A 19,385-nucleotide genomic window follows, 5' to 3' on the forward strand; every position below is an offset into this window, starting at 1 on the left:
TGTTGTTTATCCTTTTCTTGCATGCGTGTTCGTATGTGCATATATGACCCCTTTCATATCGTTTCTTTTCTTCCTTATGTAAAATGGTAGGTAGGAATTGCTTTTCTTAATCTGGAGTCAGAATGCTAGGATTTCTGTCAGCATATCCTTTGGATTTGTGAGTTAATTTACCCCTGTGTTACCTTGTTTATACGAACAAGTTATTCTCAAGAATAAGTTTTAAAATCTGTATACAGAAATATATGCACCCACATGAATTTCACTGGAAGTTCAGACAGATCCAGTTGGATTTTTTTACAGAGGAAACCAAGAGTAAGCTAAGTAATGATTCAGATTAAGCTGAAAATTGTATGTAGCATTTAGCAATAATGTGTGGTAATGGAGGAGGAAAGACAATAGACAAGGTGAATGTTCCTAGTGGCAGTTCTTACAAATTCTCTCATATTACTATCAAGTGCTGTGTATGGGGAAGTGAAATATCTCTAACCTTTCTTCTTCTTCTTCCTCCATTTCCAGACTTTCCAGGAAATTTGTTTAATGGTTTTCCCACAGCAGGTTGTAATCAGGGATCAGAAGTCAGGTGCATCACTATAAGTTTTGATGATGGACCTGCCTAATTACCTCCTATGACTTAAGGCATATGACCTGAGGGGACCCATAGCATTGATAAAATAGCAGCTTGGAATGCTGTCTTTGAAAGCACTTTCATCTTTAGCCTGCAGCCCTTTGCTTATTAGGATTAAGTCACAGTGATATCAACTGGACTTACCTTTGAGTAAAGGTGCACAGAGCTGACTGTAAGGCTGCATGGTATGTAACAATCAGAAGGCATCTCAGGTCTTGGCCTCTTTGGCATGGTGTAGCTACTTAATCCATTTTAGTTCTGAAGTTACTCTGGTTTTCATTGAATTCTCTAAACTTGACTTTTAATTCTCTATAATTTTTCAAACTTAAAATATTCCATGCTGTATTTTGTGAGGCAATTGTTTGCCTTAATATTGTGCGCCAAGATACGGTGTTGTATGCATTGTATCATTTAAATGTTTTTGTTCCAAGTTTTTGCTATATCCGATCTGGTCTTAAAGTACAAAATTCTGAGATTTGTCCACTTCAGATCTCACCTCAGCTCCAAACTTTTGCATCCCAGTTCCCAGCCTCAACCCTTGAACTATGATAGATTAGTATTAGTATTATTCACTAATCTTGCCAGGCTGTTGTTAGGAATGCTGAGGTAATACAAGTGAAGTACTTCCATGAACTACATAAATGATAAGTATTTTATTATTTTAATTAGACACTGTCTAAAAATGAAGCATTCATTCACTGTAGTGGTGTTTTCATAGTCATAGTTCATGTCGCCTTTTATTTAGTAGCAACATACTATCTTACACAATTACAATCTCTTGTTCTTATTCTCAACAACTCTTTTTAAAAAAAATATGTTTCCCTTCCCGTCCCCCTCTCCCCTCTCCCCCACATATGAATATAACTGGAGAAATTCTCTAACCGCGGAAGACATTTTCAAGGCTTTTTGCACTCTAGTTTCATTTTAAATATTTTATATTGGCTTGTTCTAACTGAGGAACGTGCAGTTTCATCCTGCTCAGAAAAACAGGGTTGGAAATTAGTGCTATAACTATTTTTGATAGCGCACAACTAATACGTATACTGTGTTGTACTTACTGGTTCCCACATTCACCAAGTCTCTTAGTACTTATTGCTATTAAGTGTGTGCATATTTATTTGTCAGACTTTTGTCCCAGGTGATCAGGGTTTCCTGGGTTCCTAGCAATTCAACAGTGGCACCTGTTTGGGGATGGTACCTATTACATCAGATGCCAATTCCTCCAAAATGTAGGCTTGAATTTTGTAATCCGAAATATTTTTTTATGCCTTTATGCAGGCAAATATTAACCTAGTGAATATACTAATCAGTACAGGGATGGAAGGAAGGGAGAAAGCTTAAAGCTTTTTACCATCTCAGAAGAAAATCTGTTCTGTCTAACAGGTTTAGATCAGGTGACTTTTTTTCCAGCAAACCATGTTCTCAAGTAACTGTCTCTTTTCTAATGTCAAAAATCGGAGTCGAGGCAGAACTTTCAAAATGTGAACAGTAAAACCTAGACATTGGGCCAAAGTGGTTGTTTGTCATCTCATCTGATGAATACATCATGCATGTTCAGGAGGTTATTGCTGAAAAGGATAGCAGCTGCTTGTTGGAAGAGTGCAAGAACAAGGAGTACCGGTAACTTGCTTTCAGTAGGGCCAAAAACATTTCCGGTATAATTTTAGTGGAATTTAAAACGATATCTAGGTAATGTGTGCTCCCATTTTATCTTAAAAAACCAAGCATAGCAGAGCCTGATGATTATTTAGATGGATGTTTGCCAAGGGGAAAACCAGCTTGTGTAACACGTGTGTCTTGGGTGCAACAGTGTTGCTTAAAGGCCACTAACAGGATAACTACTGAGAGGAGAAGCAGATTTTCCTTTAACATGATACGCTGCCCTGCTGCTTTCAGATGGCAGAGATTTGAAGTTTAATTTCTTGCTGAAATGGAGTATCTGTATATAAGAATAACTTTTCATTTAGCGTTTGTTCACTTGGCTATCTATTTGTATGCAAAATGAGCCATAGCAAGCCTTGTAGTTTTATTTTGTATTGACCACACATACTTGTTTGTTGGCTTTCTTATCTTAGGTGTAGTAGCATTTCTTTCTAAGGCCCTCCCCCATTTTGTAATTTAGATTTTTGTTTATGATGATAAACTAGTGTGTCCTGGAAAAAAATCTCGTGATTGTTTCCTTTTCCATTTAGGATTAATATAACGAAAATCAGAATGTGAGATAATCATAGGTGTGCTTCTGTATTAAATAATTATGAGTATTTTCTAGTTTTTAAGTTTATTTTCAATTCGGGGATAAAAAATAGAATTCCGTGTAACTAACTTTTTCTTACTGCAGCTGTTTTGGCTTGCCACATTGCATATACCCATTTCTTTTTAATATCAGATGTAGCCTTCCTTAAATAAATCCTTTCCCTGTAATACTTAACATTTTATATATTAGATCTCTTCAGAGCTGCTTGAGCTATAAGACCTCTAAAATCCAGATCCAAATCTTACAGTTTAAGCTCTTCTTTGGGTTGCATATCACACAGGTGGTTTTCTTGACCTTCTCCACCTCCCTCCCTCCGGTTAAGGATCTTAATTAAGATGTTGCAGTTAAGATATATTGCATAAGGGTTTGTGCTTGCTACTATTCACAATGAAATCAGAATTGTGAACTGAATTCGGTCCTTCCATTAAGAATTCTCTTGGCATTCCTCAAAGACTTGTTTTATGCTCAGTCGGCCTTTTAAAGTTCTGACCATATTAAGAGTAGAAAAGGAGCTAGTCTGTTAATGCAGTCTTTTCATTACCCTAGATAATAAAATTTCTCTGTGACCTGTTAATCTCTACTATGTATCCCAGAAAGCCTGCAGATCTAGCGTGAGAAACAATTTCTGCTCCTTCCCTACAGAAAATAAGTTCTGTAATTATTTTTCTGGCCAGAGAATCAGGAAATAGCAAAGAAAATTATGTGTATTTAGAAAGTTGCCAAAGTCTTTGCCTGTGAGGAGATCAGTTGTTGGATTCTTTATAAAGAAAGAAATCCTCTGGTCTGTGAGTCCTCAGAATATCCTTAGTATTACAGTTTGTAGGGGGGGGGAATCCCCAGTACTAAACCTCAAGCAAGCAGAATCGGACAGATCGGTTGCAGCTTATACAACAAATATACCAGTCTAAGAAGTTAGTATCCACTTCACATACTCAGTTTTGCTTGGGTTAATAGTACAGTACATGGATTTTTATTTTTATCATGACATTTATATCCTGCTCTTGAGTGAACTCTGAATTAAACAGAAGGCCAATATCTCATTTTTTAAAAATGAAAATCAGTTTTGGAAGTCTGTAGTTCTGAGCAGAAAAGTAGCAGGAAGCAATGGAATGTTTAACCTTTTTTGCAGCTTGTTGTTTTCCTTTGCCAAATCCTCCCTCCCAGTCTCTTTCCCCCTCTCCCACCAGTAAGGTCCAGCTTGCAGTTTCCCCACAGGCATCTGGTTGGCTACTGTGAGAAGAGGATGCTGGAGTAGATGGGCTATTGGCCTGATCCAGCAGGCTCTTCTTCTTATGTGTCAAATGCATATAAACACTGGGTATTGATACACATACCATTTTGTTCCCTACATGGCGTTTCCAGTGGGTGGGTTAAACCCTAAGCCCACAATCTGATTCTGCATCAGATGTTCCCAGACAACTTACCAGGTCAAATATTTTTTGCTTTATATTCATTACTGGTTTCAAAAGCTGATCCTATAAACATTTTGTAAAAACAGTAAAATCTATCAGAAAAGGTAGATTGAAAATAGTATGTGAAGAAGTATGGCAGAAATAGGCCATCACTGATCATTAAGTGGAGTCTACTTATCCTTGTCCCCCAATGCCAACAAGAATTTCACAGTGTTGAAAATCTTATATATAGAAATATATTGTAGCATACAACCGTAACATCTTGTTTTGAGCAAGCAAATCGATCCATATCAAGCTCATAGGAGCCAACTCCTAATAAAATATTTGAGGGGGCTGCCTCCCAAAAGTTAATAGGCCTTGCCATTCAAATGTTGTGCCTGTTCCACGTCTTGTGACAGGTTATGCAGGACAGGGCTTACCTGCCCCCCCCAATAGTTTATGCAAGTTGGCACCTCTGTTCAGGGTAGAATCTAGATTGAGTGATCTTTCTTAAATATATGGAGGTACATAAACTTGGAATCACATACATTGTGATGAACCTGATTTTTCTGCCTCAAGTCACCAACTTACAAGGGGGTGACTCTCAATCCTAGCTGTTCAGAAAGTATAGCTTGATTACATAGGGCTGCATGTTTGCATCACAGGTTTTGCATTATATTTTTCAGGTGTACATCAAATATGTTTTAAGTATATGCTAGAAACATGGTGTATAAAACTGTAAATTATGTAATTTAGGTTAGTTGGGACACATAATTATATCTCATTTAAATGCAAATTAGAGTGTGTATTTTGATGTACCATTGCATTTTGTTCTATACATTCTTTCTGAAAAGCCAGTTGCATAAGTTTTCCTCATTTTTTTCTCTGCCTAAACCTTGAGTGACGATAACTGGGCACTGTTAAAATACTGCTACTTCCTTCCCTACTCTGGAATTTGCTATATTTTATTAAGGAACACATTAATGTTCGGAGATAGGAACTTGAATGTGCAGGAAGAAAAGAACATGGACATACATTTATAGATTATAGAAAAAACATTTTGACATCCTCAAGACACTTCAGTAATTAACGGTAATATTCAGTTTTATAGCACCATCTCCAGTCATACAGTGTCAGGATGTTCAATAAAAATTGACTAACAGAGACTTACTATATCACTTTGCTATTAGCATTATTTTGTGCTTTTTAAGATCTATATGCAACCACTGGAAAATAGTTAAGTCATTCTGGATTGCAGTGTCACTGGTATGCTGATGACACCAAATTCTGCCTTTCTTCTCTGTCAAGTGCAGAAGCAGTTGTAGGTTCCCTGAGCAAATGCCTAGATTGTCTGATGGCTAATGAATTGGAAATTAATACAGACTGGACAGACGTATTAAGCCAATTTGGAGCCATGGTTTTGTCTTTCTTTGGTAGGGTTACACTGCCCCTAAAGGGCAAGGTTTGCTTTTTGGATACTACTTTAGCCTACATTTCTGGTGAAATCCCTGATATAGTGAATACAAATGCTTTCTACCCGCTTTGGCTGATGAGCTAGCTGCAGTTGCTTCCATCACATAGGCCTAAATCATCCATCATTTTGAAACAACCAAACCTGCACTGACTGACTGTTTTTATCTCAGCCAAGTTCAAAGTACTGATGAAGTGTGGTCTTTTTTTTAAGATTTAAAAGTCCTGTATAAATTGAGGTAGAGGTGGCTAATCTGTGGTGCTCCAGATACTGTTTTATTATCAGATACTTGCAGGTTTATAAGCCACTTCATGTGCTATGTGGATATACAGAAAGTGTCATATAATGAGTTGAATTAATTAGTTGATTATTGTTGTTGTTGTTTACAGACAAGCAAGTGTCTTCACACAATTTTGCTGAAGGTCCATGTTGACCAAGACTGCATAAGAACAGAAAGCAGACTTTGCACAGCCTGCATCCAGAGCACTTGCTCTCATCACAAGGCTACACCGCTTCCTCAAATGTAAGTTGGTATTAACACATTGTTTATGTTTTAAGAACATTGATTGAGCTAAATGTAGTTTAGCTGATATAATATCCACATCTTGGTTTGCATGTATTCCTTGTTATTTATTCCTTATGACATCTTTCTAAAGCACACTGGATGCAGGTGATAATTTCCCATGCAGTGAAGGTGTCATAATTTGACTTTGCTTAAATCTTGGGAAGATCAGTCGGCCAAGATAGGGCCAAGGCCAGATTCTATTTAGGAGTGCAGTAGATTTTGTTTGTTTGTTTTGTTCATTTGTTTGTTTGAGGTTTTTATTGATTGTGTTTATTGTTATTGGTTTTAGTATTCCAGTTGTGTTTCTAAGTTGCTTTGAATCATTTCTATGGGTAAAGCGGTGAATAAAAATAAATGTGAATTTCATCTTCAGGCTGTGTGCCGAAGAATTATGCACTATGTGAAACCAACTCTTCATAGTGCACTAAATATCCCATACTACATAATTTCACACACTACATAATTTCATTATGGGATGACACTTCCATATTTGGGAAATAGTAGGTGGCCCATGAATAATAAATAATACAATTCAACTACCACATATGGACACATTGCATTGTGTTGCACGTCCTTGTCCTTGGGACCTATGTATTGGATATACAGAGCTTGTGATACATATGTGTCTTGTAATGCGATATTTTTACATCAGCATGTCAAAACCCAGTTTTTATTCTTCTCATGAAGAAACTCCAGTTTCAGAGCAAGCAAAGCTACATGTAGGCTGGTAAAGTGGGCTGCCACAATATCATTGTCCCTTCACATACTTCAATCAATCTTCTGTAAGGGCAGGAAGAATTTGCGGTAGTAGCTAGAAGTGTCTAGACTTGCAGAATATTTCTATGTACTTAGCTTGTATGGTTTGTGTGTGTGTGTGTGTGTGTGTGTGTGTGTGTCAAATACACCCACAAATTCACCCACACAATATAAGACTGGCTCAGTCTGAGTACTGACCTGAACAGTACAAGCAGTGCCCCGATTTTTGTTAAATTGTATTTTGTAATTGTATAAAACTTGGGGAGGGGGGGGAGCGTTGCTTGTCATTCCTCCTCCCGACACTGGAGTGTTCATCTCCCTTTTTGGTGAAGAAGTGAAAATGCTTTTGTTCTGTTGACAGTCACCTCTCCTCTTTTGTAGAATTACTTTTCTGTACTGATGTAGAAAATGAAACAACTTTTCACTACTTTTAGCATGCAGTAGTTGCATTTCATTTACTCAATGCTAAAGGTCCCTGGCTATTGCAAGACAGATGCTCTACCACTAAGCTATGGCCCTTAACTTCATTGTTAACTGATTTGTATGGTTGTACAACGGACATGCAAGAGAAGGTAACCTCAGGTGGGTTTGCATATGCAACATTTACCAGGGCAAGAGGATGACAGAATAGGACAAAGGAGTTTAAGGTTGGTCACAATCAGCTCAGCTTAGATGCAGCAATTGTGATTTGTTGATAATTGTAAAATTATAGTTCAGATATACTTGGGTGTGTACATCAGCAGTATATGAATAGGCGAGTCTTCAGTTCAGGCCATGGTTTTTATGGGTAATGCAGGGCTATGCCGATTTCAAGTTTGGTTTTATTCAGACACCACAGTTTCTGAGGTGGTTGTTATATCCTTGTAGCTGTATTACAGACAAGCCTCAAGATTATTCTACAAAATGAGGGTGCCTGTCAAAATGTAGACTATTAATATTATAAAGAATGCAATGTCCAGCCACTTAAATGCTCCTTTCAATGGCAATGACTATATTTTTAAAAATAAGGCTTTTCTGGGACATTATCACTTTTAAATTGTATCATACCAAAGCTTTCCAAGCACTAGCCTTTGCAAGTGTGTTGTTGGCAGATTGTTGGCATCCGTCTATCTCGAGAGACAATGACGTGCACCTATGGAGGTGACATCAGAGGTGGATTTAGGGGACCGCCTCAGGTGTAGCACAGGGGGCACTGCAACTGTTATTTAGAATGGAGCATGAGAGGTTGGGGGTGCTGAATTTTGACATTGCACAGGGTTCCGCTGAAATTTGATACCCCAAGGTCCACCACTCGTGAAGTCAAGCCACTGTGTTAGCAGCAACAAAGTGACCTCCCTGGGGTGCAAGCCTGGGCAGTGTGTATGGAGGTCCTGGGCTGTCTAGGCGACAAGACCCCTCTTGGGTTCATTGATGTGGTCCAAAGGAAAGCAGAGCAATATGTTTGGCACCAACTGGCTGGAAGCAAGTGTACAAGGTGCCATCCAACCATCTTAGAGACTCCATTCCTGATTTGTGTAGGGTTTACTCCTTAGCCTTTTCTTCTCCACTGCAAGACAGCAGAGGTTTAGGACCAGAGTTTCCCTGCTCCTTGATGGACCAGCTTCCCAGGTTGGCGAGCCCCATTTGCCCCTCTCTTCTTTCTACAGCATGTGCAGTAACTGCTCTCTTGACTGTTGGACCCACTATTTGTCTCTTTTGCTCAATCCGCCACAGCCTGTCCTCGCAAGTAGGGGTGGTCCCTAACTCACTGAGGGTTTGAGACACATCGGCTCACCTGGTTTAGCCAGCCAGGCAGCCATTCCTGGAATGTGGCACAGGAGCCACAGGTGAGAGTGTGGCACTAGGAGCCACAGATGAGAGCTGAGTGCAGGGTGGGGACCTAAGGTGGAAAAATTGTCTCAGAGGGAGCATGACGTGTCCCCCACCAGAGGTCCTATCCCTCCCTTTTAACATGTAACACTTTAATAGTCAATGCATCGGATGTTCTAACCATGGCTCTGAATGTTAACCATGGAGTTGTATTATGTTTGCAGAATCATTATCAGGGCTTGCTTTTAACCAAGGTTTGAAGTTAGAGCAGGAGTGCAGTCTGCCGCCAATCTGTTAATTATAGTTAAGAGATTGCCCTGGCACAAACATATTGGTTCCAATCTGTACATTTGCTTTGTTTTTCTTCATCTTTATTGTTTCATCATTAGAAAACTTAGAACAGATTTTCCCTTTAATTAGATATTCATAGCAACTGCATTTTCAGGGTTGCCCCTCATTTTTAAATAAAATAGTGTTTCAGTGGAGCATTTTAAAAAATGTGATCTCACAAACTTGCCTTAACTCCCTTTAGACCACTTTGCAGACTACTGCTATGCTCAGTGTGTTTGCTATTGCCCGGTTTTGATCACAGTTGGATTTACAGTGAATTAAATATAAATATAGTGGATAAAAATACAAAAGAACTAGAAGGGAGGAAGAGCTCTAGGTGAGTTATCTGAAGTTTAACATGGCATATTAGCCCTTATTTCCAATATTTATGAGTTGCCTATCTGGCAGAACAACGAAGGCGACTTACAGCTATAATACAAATACAAATACAAAACAAAACCAAAACAAGAAAGAGAACTGGTCTGGGTTATGTACGTATATCAGGAAGCACACTACTTGATAAGTACCACGTGCTTTCATTGTTGGCAAGATTCATAACCCACCTGGCACTGAGTACCCATCTAAATTTCAGAGTTGTGGAAGGTTGATTCAAAAGGAAAAATTAAGATGACAAGCAGCATGCTTTAACCTGTATCATTCAATTCAGGGTAGAAAGGAAAAAAGAATTCTTGCTAACTGAATTAAGTGATGGTTGGGATGGAGAACATTGAGCCAAGGAAAAAGTGGAGGAAGAAATAATGGTACATCTTTAACTATGTGGCTGTTCAGACTAAGTTTATGTACACAGCATGCCATAAAACAAAAGTTCTGTGTTTATGAGGCTGTGGTGGTGGTATTTTTTTCCTATTCAAATGATTGTGTTTGGCTCAATTGATAACAGTTTAATGACACTTTGACTATGTCAGAGTAATAGTAATGCCCTGAAAACATGAAAGTGTTGTAGATCTGTATCTGTAGGAGTGCACTTGCTGCTACTACTGTTTCTGGGAGGTGGCTGAATCATCCTGATGGCATTCAACAGGAACCAGCTGCTGAGAATATTAAAATGCAAGCATTTATTCCTCCAGAGAGACAGTAACATCTGCAAAGTTTTCCTGTCTTGATAATCCCACAGAGCATTCTGTAGTAGTCTTAACTTTACTGTATCTCTCTTTATGAATTCTCTTTGGAATCTTTGTAGTCTTCAGGATCTGCATAGGGGACTGTTAGACCTATGTATATCTCTGTGCCTGAGATTAAAAATAAAACAGTTTTGGAAAGAATGTATATGCAACTGCTCTACAACTATCTTATTGGTGTAGAACAGAAAATGTGTTCTTTCTTGTACGATGAGTCACTTTCATCACCAAAATTTGAAGATGATGGAAGGAAGAAGGAGCTACAAAAGATGCTTCTAGAGATTCCATTTTAAGTATATTTGAAATCCATAACAAATTTTTAGAATCTACTTAAAAATTATATCAGATTCATGCTCCTCTTCATGATCTTAAACGTGGGTTTAGTCCTTCCATGACCAACATCCAGCCCTTTTATTAATCCCTTTTCTCTCTCACAAAATGCATTCCACTCATTCAAGCTATTCACCGGGTTTCTGCACGACTATCTGCTATTCTATTTATGTTTGTGTTTTGCATACTTTGCCTGGTTTTCTACACTGTGACTGCAATCCAGCCAAAGTTGATTATGACTCAATCTCATTGAAAGAAATAGAACGAGTTGCTTGCAATTAGGGCAGCCTTTATTGCTTTCAGTGGGACTTAAATTCCAACCACCTTTAGCTAGATTGGTGCCACCATGCAGAAATAAATCCAGCAAAAGTGTGTGCCTGCGCACATAAGCAAACAGAATAGCAGAGGACCATGAGAATTACTTGAATTAGTAGAATGCAGGCTATGAGAAATGAGAGGGATTAATAGGTGAAGGATTTGATGTGGGTCATGATAGGGCTACACAGATTATCAAGGTCAGGAGGCACGCGAATCTGATGCAAAAAGCAACAGCAAAATTAATCCAGGAGCTGCAAAAGAAATATGTAGTTCTTATGCTAAAACATATGGGAATATACTTCTTTAACATGTTCCCTGAGCTAGAATCTTCAGGAAAATTCATTTTAATGGTTCTCTCCCTAATTTTTGAAAAATGAAGGAGAGGAGAGGGAGATCATACATTTTTCCTTCCTCTTCCTGTGGAATTGGGATGCAATTGGGGTAGGAGGGGCATGTCATTGTCAGTTTTTAAATTACCCAGAACTCCGGAATAGGCAGGCTAAAAAGAAGCTCCAGATGAATAATGAAATATCTGGAATCACTTCAGTTACATTGGCTAATTATAATATTTTTAATGCTTTATGACACCAGACCAGTTGGCAGTGAAGGCAGCAAAAAAGGCACACTTTCCTGCCTCTATTGCATCCTCATTGTGCCACCCAGCAGAGCGTTTCCAGGTAGTGTGAGGCCTTTTACAGTATGGCCCAAATGAGGAGGTGACAGAACTGACAGCATGCTTGCAAAGCCTTTTGTTTACTAAGCAGTTTGAGGATAAAATTGCTTGCATCTACTAGGGCCTTGACTTCACTGTTACAGCAGATGAATCTTGAGAGGTGTCCAGAGCACTGTCTAGTCCTGTAATGTTGGGTGAGTTTCAGTTAGTAAGGCTCAAAGACATGGACAAGGTGCTTTGATCAGTCAGGGCGATTGCTTTTCTCTCTCAACCCTTACCCTTCTTGGCTGATAAAAACTAGCAGGGAGGGGACAACTGTCTGGGCCCAGGGCATGAGTAATGGCTCTTTATGTGAGGCGGTGATCCCAGCCCGCTTGGCACTTGAGGCTCAGGTGGTCTCGGTGGCGTGGAGTGCCTTCCAGCAGCTTCAGCTGGTGGCCCACCTGCTCCCCTACCTGGACAGGGATTACCTAACTTCTGTTGTCTGTCTTCTGGTAACCTCTAGGTTAGATTACCGCTACATGGAGCTGCCTCTGAAGACAATAGGGAAACTTCAGCTGGTGCAGTAGCCAAGTTGCTCACCAGGGCAAGGTGGTTTGAGCATATTACACTGATCTTGGCTTGATTGCACCAGCTGCCAATTAGTTTCCAGGCCCAATTAAAAGTGCTAGTTTTGACCTGTAAAGCCTTAAATGGTTCAGGACTACAATACCTCAAGGACCGCCTCTCCCCATATGAACTAACCTGGACCATGTGATCAGCATCTGAGGTACTCCTTCATATGCCTCCTCCATGGGAGGTCTGGAGGACGGCAACTTGAGAACAGGTCTTTTCTGCAGTAGCTTGTGGAACACTCTCCCCAAGGAGGCTCACTTCACAGCTTCATTACATATATTTAGGCACCAGGCAAAAACATTCCTCTTCTCCTAGGCCTTTGGCTAATTAAACAATCTATGCCTTTGTTTTGTTTTGTTTTTTGTTTTGTTTTGTTTTGTTTTGAACTGCCCTGTGATCCTCAGCTGAAGGGTGGTATAGAAATGTTGCCATTGTCATCATCATCAACAACAGCAGTCCCTAAGACATTAGGTATTTCTGACACAGACAAGGGGAGGTGACCTCTAATAATTTAATGAACTAATGTTGGGGTAATCAAAATGGTATGAAAGAACTCCTAAGGATTTAAAAGGTGGCTTGTCAACTTATATCTAAGACACAATCAGAAAACATGGGAAATGCTGCTTTTTGTGCTTGGTATAAAACTATCCATGGAGAAGGGTGCACTCAGCCCGGTTTCCTAGTCTTCTGTTGGCCTATTGAGGACTCTTGGGGTCTGGTGGAGGGTTATGAAACTTCAGCTTTTACTAAGCCAACTTCCCCAGACCATGTTTCGTCCAGGTGTCGCACTGCTAGGGACACAAGGAGCTGCCGTACACCCAAGTCAGACCATTCATTCATCTAGCTCCTTTGTTTTCAACCCTGACTCCCCAGAGCTTCAGACAGGAGTGTTTCCCAGTCCTATTTGGAGACGTCTGAGAGTAAACTTGGGACCTTTTGCATGCAAAGCATGTTCTCTCCCATGGAGCTATAGCCTTCCCTACTAGCCACCAAAATAGAAAGGCACTGGATTTATGTTAGGATTGGGATATAGCAAGTCAAAAAAAGCTGCGACCTATTAGGGGATACCTGTTGCCCTCAAATTATTCTTGGATTACAGCTCATATTAGCCTTGCCTGTTGACCATGCTAGATGGGGTTGATGTGAGTGGAAGTCCAGTGACATATGGAGGGCCACAGGAGGCTTACACCATATAAAAACAACTTAAAACCTTATAAGATAGAAAACAATGCATCTGTAATAATAGCAGCAGTAAAACTTTTCGCTTCTCCTAATCCAATTCTATCAGCCAGCCAGCTCAATAAAAATAGACACCCTCACTAAAAGCAGACATAAATAAAAATGTTTTTAGAGCCTGCTTATATTATAGCAAGGAGAGGGCTTATTTTGCTAAGTATTTTAAAGCATTAATGTTATGAGACCAATGAAGATCATCATCAACTGACTTGATATTTATGCTGATTTCATAAAATGAATTATGTAACTTGTGAAACTGACATATACTTCAGTAAAAAAAAAAAAATCTTATTTATTATATTTTTGTTCCACCCTTCCTCCATGGAGCTTGGGGAGATAGAAGTACATAGTATATATCTCCCCCCCCCCCCAATTCTACCCTCACAATAAGCCTGTGATATAGATTATGCTTAGTTAGTGATCTGTCTGATGTCATCTAATGAGGTTCATGGCTCACTGTGGATTTGAACCTGGGTCTCTGTGATCCTAGTCAACTCAGTACCCAATAGGCAGTGTCCTTACCACCAATGGCAGCATGCATTCCTGCAGTTCCTGTAATTGCAGTAAGTAGTCAGTGGAAAAAGTTTAATTACAATACTTGTTCTTCCCTGATAGCTGCAGGGCTAGATTTAACAAATTACACCATAATAAAAATTTAAAAGTATTTTTTTAATCCAATCAATGGCATTGGTAGAATATTTGACTGCAGTCAAATAATAATCAGTTTACAACAATACCTGCACTTGCACACCACAGTAGACCCTAGCTAATGGCTTAACTTTACAGTAAATGCAGAGACACTCATGCTCCCTTTCTCCTCTGTCACAAGTAGAAGCAACAAATCACGATCCCATGGGTTAGTGATATATGTGAACTGGGGGTTGTATTTTGTTTTGCTCCAGACAAAGTACTATAGGAACTCAAAAACAAACATTTAATTCACATTGTGTTTTTTTCTGGAGCAAAAACAAACCATGATCTCTGGTTCATTCTAAATACTAAGACATGGATCATTCATTTTCTTTCTTTCTTTCTTTCTTTCTTTCTTTCTTTCTTTCTTTCTTTCTTTCTTTCTCAAAGTGGGAGCCCTCTGCATGTTTTTGGTAAATGAGTGGTTTATGGTAATCTATAATAAACTAAACATAATGAACAAAATAATTCACATATCCTGGGACCACGTGGGACCTATTTCTTCTATGATTGTTGCCCTAGTATTTTGCTTGTCTCACAGATGAGGTATGCAGTTTGTCTTGTGAGGTAGGATGTTCCACTCTGCTGAGAAAACCACCTTTCCACCTGCCATGATTCTAGACTAGCTCTATTGTCATGTCCTAGGAACCACCAAGGCAGTCAAACCAGCTGCACCCTACCACAACTGGCTGTATTTCCTTATATAAGGAAACAGAAAGATACTGCTACTAGGCTGATCAACAGCTATGTTAGCTCTGCATTTCTCACTCTTTCTCTGCTGGCCTTTGACTGCCGCTTTAGATTTGAACTCTTTGCTTATCTTTGGATTTATTTTGTCAGCTAGCTTTGGCAGTGTGCTTCTGACTTACCTGCTCGAAGTACTTGACCCCTTTCATGCCCAGCCTTTGCCCTACTAGTCTGCTCTGGTTTGATCTTCTCTCTGCACTGACTTGGAGCTCTTGAAGGAATACCAGTCCTGCAAGGGTTAATCAAATACCACTATGCTAAAGCTGTTGTATTTAGAGACAAACTCCCCTTGACCTAGAATAGGTACAGGCAACTGCAGGATTCCAATACATTTAAAACCAGGAATCGGTCAGCAGGAGGTTACATAGAATTTTACATTTCACTAATGTAATGCAATGAATTAAAGCTGCCAATTAAAATCCAAACTAAACCACCAAGTGTGTTTGGAGTTAATCCTTTTTTGCTTTTCCCCAATCACATCTCCAGCACAGTCTGTGGATTGTTTCTGATCTACATCACTGTACATTGAGAATCGCACCCAGTTTTCATTTGGGGTATTTGTTTTGCATAACCTGAAAAGCAAAGTTGTTGCCATGCAAACGGCACAATTTTGGGAGCTCGCATTTACATTAAACCCATTCTTGCTTCTACCTTGGGTTATTCAGAGACACAGTACTGTAGCTGCGCAACAGCTGTAGTACCTGATAGGATGTCAAGCAGTCAAGGTTTTGACAGCATCTTAAATACACAAAGACAGAGCTGCAATCCTCTCTTTGCAAAGTTTATTGATAGCCTCTCTCAGAATGTGACAGAGTAGGGAAAGTTGTTGTAGAACATTTTGGTTCTAACCAGCAGTCACTTCAATGTCATTCTTGATTTCTGTCTATCTTTATAAAGAACTGTCAACAACTGTTTTACGCCTGAAAAATTGTTTTATTTGCAAGATTTAAAATTTGTAAATTAAATCTGTGGTCACCTAAGAAACTGGTTTATTTCGGCCTCTTACACATGGCAGGCAATAACTTATCCAGAACTCCTATAAGTTCTCTTCTGGTTCCTGGTACTGAAAAGGATTGGATTTATTTTCAGAGAGAAATATGAATATGTTAGAAGATGGTAATTTGGAAAGGGCAGCAGCAAAGCTGTGCCTGTAAATGAAAATGGAGTCTGTGGATAAGAATGTAGGCTGGGCTGTGTTCAAGGAGTATCTACCTCCTACCTACCTGAAGTTGTGTTTTCTTACTTGCAGAGTGGAGAAACAGTGCATAGGATTTTATTTTCTGTCAAAATTTACAACTACATGGTTCATTATACAGTTGTACCTTGGAAATCGAATGGAATCCGTTCTGGAAGTTCATTTGACTTCCAAAATGTTCAGAAACCAAAGCATGGCTTCTGAATGGCTGCAGGAAGCTCCTACAGCCAATCAGAAGCTGCGGAAGCCCCGTCGGATGTTTGGCTTCCAAAAATAGTTCGCAAACCAGAACATTCACCTCCGGGTTTGTGAAGTTTGGGAGCCAAAACGTTCGGTAACTAAGCTGTTTGACTTCCAAGGTACGACCTTACTAATTTATCCTACTCATATTGTTCACCTGTATTGAGTTTCATTGCCCTCAGAATTTCTTCTGCAATACAAAATGTTTAAAAAGACGCTTCACATAGGTGGCCAGCATTCATTAGACCATGCAGCCAAAACTAGCTGCTTTGTAGGCACATCCAAAGACTATTTTTTGTTAACTCTTTGCTCTTGCTGAATATCTGATAGATTTCTGTAAACTATATGACTAGACTACCAGATCAAGCAGCCCTTTGTTCATTGTGGTTATCCTCTCTATTTGGGTCAATTCTCTTGATTAGTGTATTGCAAAAAAAAAATTGTGTAGTGGTGGTTCCATATCCAAATCAAAAATCCTTTCTTGTTTCTTGGTGTTTGTTTTAGTAGTGCTGGGGAACTCCTCCCCCCCCCCTTTTCTTTTTTTTACTGTGGCTGGTCTTGTGGGGTGAGGAAGGGTGCTTGAAACGGAACTACTGTTCAAAGGGAGCCATGCAATAATGAACACGCAATTTCAGCATACATGTACCAACATTATAAACTGGAAGAAAGCTGTTGGAAAACAGATTGGTTTTTCTTTCCAAGAAAGCTCATAATTGCCAGTCCAATTCTAAATCTGTGCTGTGCTTCTCCTGCATCGATGGAGAAGACCACAGAGCAAGGCAGGTCAGTTGCTACTGCACAGGATAGCTCATAATTAGTAACAAGGGTTGGAAGTGAACTGAAGCTTTTAGAGCCTCTGGCTCCAGTCTACCCTTCTCATGCTCTGCCCCCCTGGAGAAGTAGAACTTCTTAAAGGGCCATCCCTCTGCCCTAGGCACTTCTCCTGTGCACCGTAGCCTTCTGGCATGTGCATACTCTAGACTGTTGGACTACTGAGGTAGTGTGGGAAACACTGCATTTCTCAGCAATTGATGAGGTCCTGACTTGGGTTTCTGACCCCTTTCAGTATGTTCATTCCCTGCAAAAACGTGACATAAACCTTTAGAATAGAGCTTTCAAAACTTTTCATGTTGGTGACACACTTTTTAGTCATCCATTATTTTGCAGGACAGTAATTCAGTTTTACTAGCAAACCAGATGTTAAACTGACCCCTTGCAAGAGATATGGACACATATCATATGACACACTGCAGCCGACACACTAATGTTTGGAAAGTTTGGAAAGCTCTCCTTTAGCATGTTCTAGCCTTTCTTCTCCTTCTTCTCCTTCTCTTCTTCTTCTTCTTCTTCTTCTTCTTCTGCTGCTGCTGCTGCTGCTGCTTCTTCTTTGAATTTATAGCCCACCTTTTTATCCAAGGAGGTGAATGTGATGTACATGATTCTTTCTCCTCTTCCTCATTTAATCCCCACAACAACCATATGTCCACTAACAACCCAAATCCAGATCATGGGAAAGATTCTCATGAAACAGAAGGAAACATGTAAACCCACACATGCAAATACAGTGGTACCTCGGGTTAAGTACTTAATTCATTCCGGAGGTCTGTACTTAACCTGAAACTGTTCTTAACCTGAAGCACCACTTTAGCTAATGGGGCCTCCCGCTGCCGCTGTGCCGCCGGAGCACGATTTCTGTTCTCATCCTGAAGCAAAGTTCTTAACCCGAGGTATTATTTCTGGGTTAGCGGAGTCTGTAACCTGAAGCGTATGTAACCTGAAGCGTATGTAACCCAAGGTACCACTGTAATGTGTGGGTGCCCCTCTGTTAGTCTGGAGAGTCAGCAAATTAGTACCCAGGATGTTCTAATGAGGTACAGTGGTGCCTCGCAAGACGAAAAGAATCCGTTCCGCGAGTCTTTTCGTTTTGCGGTTTTTTCGTCTTGCGAAGCAAGCCCAGTAGCGGAGTAGCGCTATTAGCGCTATTGGCGATTTAAGGGCTAAAAACGGCTTTTTAAGGCTTAAGGGATTAGCGGTTTTGCTGCTAAAATGCTTAGCGCTTCAGAAAAAGGGGTTTTGGAGCGGAAAAACCCCCCGAAAATTTTCGTCAATTTTCGTCTTGCGAAGCAAGCCCATAGGGAAATTCGTCTTGCGAAGCGCCTCTGCAAACGGGAAACCCTTTCGTCTTGCGGGTTTTCCGTCTTGCGAGGCATTCGTCTTGCGGGGCACCACTGTACCTGACTCCCCCAGTATTCCCTCTAATTTTGGGCTGGAGGGTGATGGTTGCTTGCTTTCTTTGCTGTGTCAGATGGAAATATTTAGAGTGTTCACTTGTAATATTTAAACTGCTAGTCTAGAGGAACAGTAGCAAATATTTAAAAAGTGATTCTCCAGACTTCTTCCATATTCTGTTATTCTGTCAATATAAATCTTCAGTATCCAGAGATACACATTCAGATCTCCCGCCTCGCTCACACACACAAACACACTCACCAGCCAGCAAAGAGAAATGCGGGTGGGTGCAGTTGCAACAAGCGTTATGAATGAAGCCATAGCTCAGGGCTACGATAATAAATTCCATCCTGGAGAAGGAAAGAGGAAGCTGCCAGAGCATCAAGTGAGTGGAAAATAAATGAAACAGGAGCAGTTTGGTCACAGGATATTTTACACCTTTATATTCTTGGAGTGCTGTTTTCATATGGGGAAGACAGGGAGCCTAACCTGAAATTATGTTGCATATATCATTTCATTTGACGGCATTATATCTTTTTGGTTTATAAATAAGCAGGTGTTTGCAACACTGGTGCAATATTGTAGGCATGCGTATAGGGATTGTTTGTTACATTTGCATCCCACTCTTCCTCCAGCTCAGAAGGATGCTTTAGCCTCACAACAACTTTTTCAGTCTCCCTTTTTGTGTCCTCTCCAAGATCTCCTATTTCCTAAAATTTCAGAAATCAGATATAAACAGGTCTCTTTGTAAATCAATAAAATATGTTTCACA

At 39.9% G+C, this 19,385-nt stretch overlaps 1 protein-coding gene and 1 long non-coding RNA gene across 48 annotated transcripts in view; one reads left to right on the forward strand and one right to left on the reverse strand.

The window, feature by feature from the left end:
* ZBTB20 (zinc finger and BTB domain containing 20) overlaps window positions 1-19,385 on the forward strand; it is a 500,505-nt gene that overhangs the window by 387,403 nt on the left and 93,717 nt on the right. For all 47 annotated transcript variants that reach the window (XR_014510328.1, XR_014510329.1, XR_014510330.1 and 44 more), the window contains one exon: window positions 6,131-6,264. The gene's annotated coding sequence lies outside the window, so the exon portion shown is untranslated. The remainder of the gene's footprint in view (window positions 1-6,130; window positions 6,265-19,385) is intronic.
* Window positions 14,734-19,385, reverse strand: part of LOC310676022 — a 135,995-nt gene continuing 131,343 nt past the window's right edge. Inside the window, exon 4 of the long non-coding RNA XR_014510361.1 lies at window positions 14,734-15,178. This is a non-coding gene — a long non-coding RNA (uncharacterized lncRNA). The remainder of the gene's footprint in view (window positions 15,179-19,385) is intronic.

This window comes from Podarcis tiliguerta, assembly GCF_965153285.1.
Source record: "Podarcis tiliguerta genome assembly, chromosome: 4".
Taxonomy (NCBI): Eukaryota; Metazoa; Chordata; class Lepidosauria; order Squamata; family Lacertidae; genus Podarcis; species Podarcis tiliguerta.